At 41.3% G+C, this 12,500-nt stretch overlaps 1 protein-coding gene across 1 annotated transcript in view; it reads left to right on the forward strand.

Annotated features, from left to right (window-relative positions):
- LOC311065283 (phospholipid-transporting ATPase ABCA1-like) overlaps window positions 1-12,500 on the forward strand; it is a 75,552-nt gene that overhangs the window by 2,062 nt on the left and 60,990 nt on the right. The gene's annotated exons all lie outside the window — the stretch shown is intronic.

The raw sequence follows: 12,500 nt of genomic DNA on the forward strand, positions 1-12,500 counted from the left end.
TCCAGAACAGTCCAGTCCATTACAGTACAGTACAGTACAGTGAAACACCGTCTTTATGTTCACATCTCAACCTTTCCTTACAGACAATGTGTTTCCCAAACAGTGGGTCGCGGACCCATTCTCGGGTCACGAGTAAATATACTTTTTTTTTTCTCTCTTCTGCATTTTTTTCCTTTTAATTATTATTATTTCAAAAGATTGGAATTCATGAAAAATTCGATTTTTTTGACAAACACATTTTAACATATATGAATGACATTCACCTGCCAGTTATTTCAGATTTTTTGCTGTTGTCTGCCAGAGATTTTTCATTGAAATTTAAAAAGTACTCAGGAGCCGAGATACATCATTTTTAAGTTTTAAGTTAACAAGGAAGTGGATGGGAGTCTTTTCCTTCGAAAAATCATATCTCCTTGGTCTTTGGGTCAAATTGATTTTTTTTTTCAATAGAACGCGTTTATGCGTGATTGGCGGCCAAGTGCGCTATTTAATAGATCGCATTCATGCGTGATTGGCAGGAATTGAGTTAAAATAAATCTAAGAATTTTCCAATTGATTTTTTTTTCTTTTAAGAAGTAGTGAAAATCGCAGATCCAGAAGCTCACAGCAAGTGACATTTGTCCCTGTCTATTCCTAAAACACCAGTCTATTGTGTAGCTGGATTACAGTATTGTACAAAACAGGGTGGGAGACAATAAAAGATGTTTCTATTAGCCTGAATATGTGCCGATTCGTGTGAACTCTCTCACCGTAGCATTTACATTGCCGTCGTTGCAAAATTTCTGCCACCGGATATGATTTTTTCGCACGGTCTTCGAGGGGTGTGTGTGTGTGTGTGTGTGTGTGTGTGTGTGTGTGTGTGTGTGTGTGTGTGTGTGTGTGTGTGTGTGTGTGTGTGTGTGTGTGTGTGTGTGTGTGTGTGTGTGTGTGTGTGTGTGTGTGTGTGTGTGTGTGTGTGTGTGTGTGTGTGTGTGTGTGTAACAGTGCATTTTTCTCTCAAGGTTCGGTGCTAATCGGCTACTACAGGCTGTGACTTGTTTAACCTTTTTGGGTTGAAGTTTATCTGTTGATCCTGAGACAAGACGGTAGAAACAGTGTTCCTCTTACAGGCCTGTGATGTGGTGAAGCTGATAGAAGTCATTATGTCAGCGTTGGCGTTTTTAAAACAGTGGATGATTGCAGTAGGTTGTAGATAATCACAGCTGTGATGAAACACTGTGGGACACGTGGTGCTTTTTTCTCCCATGGAGATGATGGTGTTGAAACTTTAACATGAATTGACTGATCCCAACAGAGTGGGTTTGGAAATCTATGATGTGGTGAACTCAGGAGCACAGGGTTGAAAGGTCATTTAAGGCTCTCAAACCAGGGCACGAAGTCACACACTTGTCAGCTTGTAGATCTGCTATTTTTCATTAGCCAACACCCAACGTATAAATGGATAAAGTGATTAAGATGATTGTAATTCTATGTTAACTACTTTTGCTGGGGACCCCCTCAAACCCCCTCAAAGACCTCTTGGGGTCCCCGGACCCCCCTTTGAGAACCAATGATTTTAAGGCACTGGTACTTAAAAGTGGGGTCCAGGGACCCCCAGGGGTCTATCTGTCTGTCTGCTGACTTTACCATTATACTTTCTTTACATTCATATTTTACTTTTTAAGTTACATTTTGTTGTCATTTATCTGACACATTCAGAGAGAAACGCTTGATTTGGCTGGGAATCAAACCTGTGACCTTTTTGAAAGGATTGGCTGGGACCGAGCCTGTGACCTTTGACATGACGGGACAAGTCTCTCTCATTTATACTTCGTCGTACGACAGTGTCGATCAACGAAAAAAAAGAGTGCCGTGCTATGAGCTTGTAGATTTTTTTAAATCGTGAACATTTGTGCAAATCTCTTTTCACTACATTAAGTATAATTTCGCTGAAAATATCAGATCTACAAGCTCCCGAAAAGAAAATATTTTTTTTAAACTCAAATCCGTGCTTCTGGGGGTCCCTGGAACAACAAATGTTGAGATTGGGGGGGGGGGGGGGGGTGTCGGCAGACAAATACAAATCATTTTGGGGGTCCTTGACATGAATAAGTGTTGTTCCAGGGACCTCCCCAGAAGCACAGTAACAAGAGTAAAAAATGTTCACTTTAAAACATATATATCATACATTCAAAGATTTGCACAAATTTTGGAAGATAAAAAAAAACAATAGCAGATGAGCTTGTAGATCTGATATTTATTAAATATCCAAAGAAATCTGAAAATGACAACAGACTCGTTCCCGGTCTTAAAGGTCTAACTCTAGAAGGAGTTAAGGACCACCCTGCTCTCTCTCTCTGCCTACCTGCCATGTTCAACCTCCTTGTAATCGGTGCTCATTAAAAAGGTTTTGGTTGATTCTGGCCAAAGGTTTAAATGGCAATAAAACAAGTCACCTCTGAAATGACTCACTCTCCGGGTAGGAGGAACGGCACTTGGCAGCATCGTGTGTCAGAGTTATGCAATACTTCTTCTGGCTGTCAGGGCTTTTGTCGAGGATTTCCACGTTGACATTATGATAATACAATGAGTCAGTCATTCAGCCAGGTATAAATGATCCGTTATCCTTTTAGCCCTCATACCTGTCCTCCCACACAAACCTTCTATCTACTGTACTACCTACTGCTTCTCTGTCAGCTCGGCTAACATATTCATTACACACACACAACCTGACTGTAAATGATCTTTAAGGCAGTGGTTCTCAAACTTTGTCATGTCAAGGACCCCCAAATTGACACTTATTGCCCCCCCCCCCCCCATTTGAAAAGATAAGCCAGGGACCCCCCATAAGAGAAGATTTTTAAAGCTCTAGCAGTGATTCTCAATCATTGTAATTAATGACCCCCCAGTTTGACATGCATTAGGCCCCCAAATAATGGCATTTCTATCTCTGGGACCCCAATTCATATTGTAAAATCAATGTTAATTTAACTCTGAGAGTGTACAAATGGAACCTAATGGACCCGTTAGGGTCCATTAGGTTCCATTTGTACACTCTCAGAGTTACAGACCCATAAGGGTCCATTTGGTTCCTATAAATTATTTAGCTGGGGACCCCCTGGTATCCCCTCAAGTACTCCCGGACCCCACTTTGAGAACCAATGCTTTAAGGCATCTGACAGTCGGGTTATGAAGACTCACCTCTTCAGACTCGTCTCCCTCCTCAACCTTTATGCAGGGTTCTATTCATTTACACTATACTGTCCCTCCAGTCCAGTCGTTCTCATAATGTTTTTGGATCTGGCAGTGTTGATTTTGACAGCAAATTCAATTTAGTTTTAGTCACATTTTAGTCATCTGAAATGTTTTAGTCTAGTTTTAGTCGACTAAATATCATCAGATTATAGTCGACTAAATCTACAGTTGATTTAGTCGACTAAAATGTATGTTGGCGGTGCCTTGATGGCGTCGTAATGGCTGATTTTACACTTGGTTGCATGCTGAAAATAGCCGATCTACAAGCTCACAACGTGTTGCGGAAAAGTAGACGAACATTTAGCGTCATAGTTTTAGTCGACGAAATCAACACTGGGCTCAGTACACTTCTTGTAAATAACTTTTTTTATCCACTGTACCCCCTGAATTACATTGGTACTTTATAGCATCTGTCATGATATTCCGGTTTGTAAATATGTTAATATTTCCCCTAAGATACAGTATGTCACGAGGAAAACTTGAGAGAATACCCGTGTCCATTAGGACAGATTGAAATGAACATTTATACTTGACATTTAACCACTTGAACCCCAGCATCCCTTGAGGAACCTTGAACTTCCTCCTTCATAACCTAGTCAGATAGATGCTTGGTAAGGTTTGTAGGCTTTGGGCCAAATCCAACGTTTTATGAGATGATCATGTGGGCCTCCTGCCAAATGACTTATGATTATATACTGTGGAAGGTTTTGCATATGGAGGAGTAGTATTGCGATATCCAAAATTATCTAATATTGGCCCCAAGCCCAATCGTAAATTATAGATCATTATGTTATAGATGTCTCCTTGGCCTGCTTACTGTAGAGTAGATTGATCTAGGATTTGAACCTTGTTCTATACTGTTAGACTGGATAAGATTGTCACCAAAAATGTTTAAAATGTAAATGTGAGCATCAGGCAACAGAAACGGGCTTATATCACATCTACTGTTTTTTCTCCTGACATCTTTAAAAGAATGTGACTTGAAAGGGGAAGAGGAGGAATTTAGTAAAAGTTTATTTACTAGAGATTTTCAAGGTTTTACAAACTTACGAATGAAATTCCATCCTATGTTCTCAATGTGTTTTTGAAGCTCGTTGCCAGGCCACTGTTCTGTCCTCCTGGCTTTTCCCTCACACTTAGTTGAGCTCTGGCAGGCTCCCTGCTGGGCTCCGGCAGTGTTGCCATGTCTGCTTATTATAAGCGACTTTGAGCTTGTTTTTCTGTAAAGTTCTTGTATATAATTGGCGGTTGTGTTTTTCTGGGGGCTTGTTTGTAAAGTGTAGTTGCAACGTGTCGCAGGCTATTGTCAAATAGCCGATATAGCCATATAGGTTTAAAGTGCTCATTTGACCTATTATTATTATTATTATTTTTATTATTACTCTCCGCCAGGAGAGTATTGTTATCACTGCGTTTTCACTTTCTAAACATGACACACCAATTGGTCAAGCCTCACGTGACACGTGAAATACTGTGATCTGATTGGCTAGTGACGCCACCGGGCCTATATATACATGGCATCACTCTGACAGTGTCTCCGCCACTGTCAGAGTGAGGTAAGACGGGAACCATGAAATGGCTGCATGGCTGATACATAATTGGCAGATAGGACAGATAGGACATTTATATAGACAGGAGGGATATGACATAGGACACTTATACAGACAGGAGGGATAGGACACTCACACAGACAGAACGGAAGAGGACACTTACCCAGACAGGTTGGATAGGACACTTACATATACAAGAGGGATAGCGACCTATAAATACATGTGTCGCTGTGATAAGCCAGATTCCAATACCGAAAATCCGGCCACTAGCTCACTCCCAGACCTTCGAACCGGAAGTAGTCAAGTAGTCGCGGTCCAATTGTTCCTATCTGTCTTATTGGACAGATAGGACAGATAGGACACTTATATAGACAGGAGGGATATGACACTTACATAGACAGGACGGATAGGACAGGAGGGATAGGACACTTACACAGAATGAACGGAAGAGGACACTTACCCAGACAGGATGGATAGGACACTTACATATACAAGAGGGATAGCGACCTTCGCGACCTTCGAACCAACACAAGTCTTCTGGCGGAGAGTTGTGCTCCGAGGAGCACTTTTTCTAGTTATTATTATAGTTGCTTCTTTTGGGGGCTTGTTTTTCATAGACCCGGTGGCTTATTTCTCTCGCACACAAATCTGGCAACGCTGTCAAGGCCGACACCCTGCCGGGTGTCAGCGGGTTCGAGAGCTCTCAGCCCTGAGCTGCCTCCTGCCAGTGTCCCCTCAATGTGACTGCAGCTGGACAAACTGACCTTTGACATGTTACACTCATTTATGGAGGGTCAGGCTCAGCATGGCGTTCACACTGTGTCCCTCATTATCTATACTTTCTGATCTCTGCTCCTTCTTTATTATTTACAATGTCTTTTTGAACTGATTTAACCACCTGAACCCTTATAGTGGTGGAAGAAGTACTCAGATATTCTTTACTTTAAGTAAAAGTAGCAATATACCACAATGTAAAAAGACTTCTGTTACAAGTAAATTGGCCTTTTGTTCAAAATGTTACTTGAGTAAAAGTACAAAAGCATTGGCATAAAATATACTTTAAGTACCCAAAGTGAAAGTACTAAAATGTTTGAAAATAGAAGATCTACAAGCTCACAACGCGTCGCGATGCGACGCGTTGTGAGCTTGTAGATCGGCTATTTTCAAATAGCCCTAGGTATAAAATAGGGCTGAAGTGGTTAATGTATGCTTTATAATATAATAATTTATATCTGCAAAGTAACTAGTAACTAAAGACTTCAAATAATTGTAGTGGAGTAAAAGTACAATACTTTCCTCTGAGATGTAGTGGAGTAGAAGTAAAAGTATTGAAAATCAGAAATACTCAGTAAAGTAAAAACAACTCAAAATTGTGCTTAAGTACAGTACTAGTAAAAGTACTTAGTTACCTTACACACCAGTGCTGGGAACCCTAGGCTAGCGAGTGTCCCTGTTCGGTCGGGGGGGGGCGGCGGAACTAGCAGATCTACAAGCTCACATGTGTCACAATACGTGTATGTGTTGTGACGGAGCTTGCCTTGTAGATCGGCTAAACAAGTGGGAGATACCAGTCAGTGTGTTACATGTTAGGCATGTAGCAGAGACTCATAACCACAGTGACTTACAGTAAACAAGGTAAACACATACATAGAATGCAGAGAGACAGTGCAGTGTCTCAGTTCTCATCACAGGTAAACCAAGAACCTAAAGCATCAGTCAATATAACAATAAACAATATACTATCAAAATAATACTCTGTACATTGAAACTATAGGATAACCAGGTAAACAATGAACCTGGCATGTGTCTAAACATGCTCTCTAACTCATTGGTTCTCAAAGTGGGGTCCGGGGACCCCCAGGGGTACTTGAGGGGGTTCCAGGGGGTCCCCAGCTAAATGATGGACTAACCAAATGGACCCTTATGGGTCTGTAACTCTGCGAGTGTACAAATGGAACCAAATGGACCCTAACGGGTCCATTTGGTTCCATTTGTACACTCTCAGAGTTAAATTAACAATGATTTTACAATACAAATTGGGGTCCCAGCGGTATGAATGCCATTAAATGGGGGTCCGTAGCCTAATGCATGTCAAACTGGGGGTCCTTGAAATTAAAATGGTTGAGAATCACTGCTAGAGAGCCGTAAAACCTTCTCTTATTGGGGTCCCTGGCATATCTTTTCAAATGGGGGTCCACGGGGTAATAAGTGTAAATTTGGGGGCCCTTGACATGAAAAAGTTTGAGAACCACTGCTCTAACTAACATTTTAACCTTGTGTTCAGTCACGGTTTTAGATGAGAGGATTTCTGCAATCAGAGAACATGCTGGAACACACAGACACAGAGAGACACAGAGGATTAGTTTATTTAACTATAAGAGTCCAGTTGTCCATGAGGTGGATAAGAGATGTTTACTCCCGGTCATTGCGTCTTTATTTCCTTAAGGTTAAATGATTATGAACGTTACACCCTTAAGGAGGTCTTTATCTCATTCTGATTGATTTTCATCTGAACTGATTAGACGTTATCACAGTCATTTGATGTGCAGTTCGTGCTGCACAGTGATACACAGTACGGTACAGGATCAACAGCACTGCTCGTAAAGAGGAATTGTTTATGCTTACTTAGGCAACAAAGTGATGATGTGCGATTAGTCACTCGACAACATTATTATTATTATTATATATTTTGAACTATCGCTTGCAGTTCAGAATGAACGCCTCTACACGTTGCTTTGCAGATCTGTTTAGATCGCAGAGGGAGGAGTTTAGCTCATAGATTTGATTGGTGGAGCATATTTTTTATTGATATACTGTAGTTTAGTTGTGATTGCTTAGTTGGTATTTAGTTTTGTTTTGGTATGGAATAATTTGCTCTGATGAAGGCTCTTTTATTGGTGTGTGCCATTAAAAAAATATGGAAATATGAGTACTTTGACCTCCTTTGATTTTAAATCCCCAGCAAAAGTGCTGCGCTATGAGCTTGTATATCTGCTATTTTTGAAAAATCGTGAATATTTGTGCAAATCTTTACATATAATATTTTTTTAAGTGAACATTTTACCTGGAACAAAATATGTTGACATGGGGGTCCACGGCCAAATACATATCATTTTCAGCCTGGTTCCAGACGAATCTGCCATTGCAAAAAAAAAAAGGCCCTTGGCAGATTAGGTCTGGCCCCTCTCAATAGAGATTGTATTTCTCTCCCTTCGAAGTTGTGAGGGACCAATCAGGGCCCAGTATGCAAATATGGGGCGGGTTTAATCACCAGAGACATTTTTTTGTATTTGTCCCTCGGAAATGCAGGTTCCACACAGAGATTCCAGACTAATATCTACACAGTGACATGAGTCTGGCCATGCCAGGCTGTATCATTTTGGGGGTCCTTGACATGAAAAAGCTTGACATAACCAGTGGATTAGAGAGAGGTTCTACGTTTTGGGTTAATTTGCTCCAGCCAGCCGTAGGGTGATGTGAGGTGTGTGCTAATAGACTGTCCTGTAACATGCTGGCCCTCAGCAGGGGGTCCTCTTTTTACACACACACACACACACACACACACACACACACACACACACACACACACACACACACACACACACACACACACACACACACACACACACACACACACACACACACACACACACACACACACACACACACACACACACACACACACACACACACACACACACACACACACACACACACACACACACACACACACACACACACACACACACACACACACACACACACTTCACTTTTATCCTTTCTTCAAAGATCGTTCACCCAGGAAAGGGACTTAATCCCCCCACTCATGTTTGAAAAGGTTTGATGGAGCCTGAGGAAGGAAGAGGTCATTAGCTTGTGTGTGTGTGTGTGTGTGTGTGTGTGTGTGTGTGTGTGTGTGTGTGTGTGTGTGTGTGTGTGTGTGTGTGTGTGTGTGTGTGTGTGTGTGTGTGTGTGTGTGTGTGTGTGTGTGTGTGTGTGTGTGTGTGTGTGTGTGTGTGTGTGTGTGTGTGTCAGAAGTATCACCTAATGTTCTGTAGACTTTTGGAGTGTAAAGCTTTGTGACACCTTGTCCTGGACCTCAGACAGTCTGCAGACCACTGACTCAATTCAAAGAAGGCATGAGAAAACATACGTTTACATTGCCAAAGTGGAACAAAACGATCTATATACAATTAAATGGGAATACCGAGGTCATTAAAGAGGTGGTGCCATGGTTTTGCACTTTTTCTGTTTTTCATGTGTCTATGAGGTTGATAGAACTTCATTAAGGCCCCCGCTGGTGGTTTTATGGTGTTTCATGTCTTCTCTGACTATTTGGAGTTTTTTCCTGGAGGCTGAAACCTTGAGAGTCAAACATGCCAATCCAAAAACAGGGGCATAGTGACATCACAGAGCCCCCAGAAAACATACCCTCCCCCTCATTATCATAACACAACAGGTGTGGGCATGAGGAGGAGGAGGGACTAGGACAGGTGGGTGGTGCTAAGGTGGTGGAGGAGGTGCTAAGGTGAGAACCAGGCATACTTAATGAACTGGAGGCGTGTCCACATAAAAAAAAAAATTTAAACAATTTCTGTACACTTTTTTTTTTGAAAAAAATCCTTACATAATAATAATACCTTATGATCAGGTTTTAGGGTTGAAAAATATCATGGCACTCCATCTTTAAGGTGTAAACAGTGCAGGTATTCACACAATGATTTGTAGACCTTAAGGTGGTTGAATTCCATTAGAGATCCTTCTCCGGTCACAACAGCTCAACACATCTTGCTGGTGGTTGCTGTGTTTGCACATTGTTGACTCTCATTCATCAGGATGCTTCTATGTACAGTACCATCTGCAGCTTCAACTAAAAGCAAAGCATATCATATCTACAAGCTCACAGTACACTGCATCGCCGACCGAGCTTTCGACCGTCGGACAGCAGCGGGCTTCTTGTTGAAAAAGACATTAAGCCCATAGGCTATTTTTTCAGCACCATAGTCTGTCGGCGTCGGCTCTCAGGTGCATTCAGCAACCTTTTTTTTCACACCTTCCAACCGACTGATCTCCCACTTCATTCGACTACCAGTCTGTAGTAATGTGTAGTATAGTCTGTTTGTTTGTTTGTTTGGTGGAGACAGAGCTATACCTTTAGTTTGTCTGTGATGTCTTATCTGTTCACCTGCATTAAAACAACAACACCTTCACTTCCTAGGCCTTTCCTGCAGCTGTGACACATGAGCCTGCGGCTATTTGGGGCTCCTTGACATGAAAAGATCTGTGTGTGTGTGTGTGTGTGTGTGTGTGTGTGTGTGTGTGTGTGTGTGTGTGTGTGTGTGTGTGTGTGTGTGTGTGTGTGTGTGTGTGTGTGTGTGTGTGTGTGTGCGTGTGCGCACACGTGTGTGTGTGGGAGAGGACAGGTGAGGACATACGTACATATAACTACATACACATACGTAGCCTGAAGGGTCTTTTCCAGGGCAGTATGTCAGCTATGTTAGCCTAGTTTTCCTGGATTTCCCCCTTTCATTATATTCCCAGAATGCTCTGATGTTGTGAAATGACATGAGTAATAGATTATACTTTAAGTTTATACTGTATTATTATAAACTTATATTATACTATACGTTTGAAGTACAAGGGTCTGTGCAGTGAGTCTGTATTGTGTATATTTGACAACGAAACACACATGAACTTGATTGAAACAAACAAACATGTGAACCAGCTGCTCAGCTCGTGGTGGTGTGTGAGCAGTGGTGGAAAGTAACTAAGTACATTTACTCAAGTACTGTACTTAGGTACAATTTTGAGGTATGTGTGCAAAATATTAGGCATATATATATTGTACTTTTTCTCCACTACAATTATTTGAAAACCTTAGTTACTAGTTACTTTTCAGATATGAATTATGATATTATGAACATACATGAACCACTTTAGCCCTATTTTATACCTATAGGCTATTTGAAAATAGCAGATCTACAAGCTCACAACACGTCGCATCGTGAGCTTGTAGAGCGGCCATTTTCAAACACTTTAGTACTTTTACTTTTCGTACTTTTAAGTCCATTTTGATGCCAATACTTTTGTACTTTTACTCAAGTAAATTTTGAATGCTTGTAACAGAGTATTTCTATATTGCAGTATTGATACTTTCACTTAAGAATTTGAGTACTTTTACCACCACTGGTGGTGTGAGAGTGACTATACCAACCAACCCCTCCATTCCTCCAGAACCCCGCCTTGTCCCTCCTGCACCCTTTTTAACGTGTTCAAACACGCTTTTCCCAAACACACAAAAAGTCGGGAGAGAGAATAGAGAGAGGGAGAATAGAGCGCTCCTATCCAAATAATCCTAAAGTGGAGTTCCCTGTGTTTACGTGCGTGAGGAGGAGGAGGAGGCCGGCCCCACCTCAGTGGAAAACTCTGGAACAAGTGGGCACAGGAGCGTCTGTGTGTAATTACAACACAATCTGCTCTGAATGGCAAAGAAAGTTAATACAGGCGTTAACCCATTAAGACCTGGAACTGTCTCATTTTTAGATTTGAGCTAAAAAGCATTATTTTACACTTTGGGCTATTCAAAAATAGCAGATCTACAAGCTCGTAGCGCGGCACCGAGTGCCGCGCTACGAGCTTGTAGATCTGCTATTTTTGAGAAATCGTGAAAATGTGTGCAAATCTTTGAATATATATATTTTTAAAGCGAACATTTTTAACTCAAATCGTTGCCTCTGGGGTGTCCCTGGAACAAGATATTTTGATGGGGGTCCGCGGCCAAATGCATATAATTTTGGGGGTCCTTGACATGAAAAAGATTGAGCACCACTGATATAGAAACATACGTTTTTCAGAAAACTGTTGAGATTTAGGAGACATGTAGAACCGGCTTCAGGTCTCAATGGGTTAAGAGTGAAAAGAAAGAATGGATGGCGTCACGGAAAGCGTGGCGTTGGGTTTCAGGACGGTAAACACGCCTTTTTTTTTTAACCCCTTGAACCCCGTGCGTCCATGTTCTTAGTGGGGTGACATTAGCCAAGACATGGCAGCTTTACGTGAACTTGTAGAGCTGTTTGTGACGAGAGTTTTGGTTGTAGACGGAAAAAAGAGAGCCAATTCATTGTTATATATATATATATATATATACAGGGTAGAAAGCTTTTTGAAACGAATAGCTGCAATCTTTTGCAGTCACTTTTGGGACAATCTGCAGTAGTTTTCCCAAAGCTATCTGAACAGTTTACAAAAAAAGCCTCAGATTACAAATGTGTTTAAAGTTAGCAGCTCCGTTTATATGTGCAGTAGGTCTGTGTCAGAGGTCTACTCGGTACAGATAGACCTGTGCATATTGTCACCTCGGCGTCCAGTTTACCTATAAGTCTAGAGGGTTTTTAGTGGTTTAACCCATTAAGACCTGGAACTGTGTCATTTTTAGATTTGAGCTAAAAAGCATTATTTTACAATTTGGCTATTCAAAAATAGCAGATATACAAGCTCATAGCGCGGCACCGAGTGCCGCGCTACGAGCTTGTAGATCTGCTATTTTTGAAAAATCGTGAAAATGTGTGCAAATCTTTGAATATATATATATTTTTTAAGCGAACGTTTTTAACTCAAATATTTGCTTCTGGGGGGTCCCTGGAAGAACATATTTTGATGGGGGTCCGCGGCCAAATACATATAATTGTGGGGGTCCTTGACATGAAAAAGATT

The sequence above is a fragment of the Gymnoscopelus microlampas genome (genome assembly GCF_963454915.1).
Source record: "Gymnoscopelus microlampas genome assembly, chromosome: 18".
Lineage (NCBI taxonomy): Eukaryota > Metazoa > Chordata > Actinopteri > Myctophiformes > Myctophidae > Gymnoscopelus > Gymnoscopelus microlampas.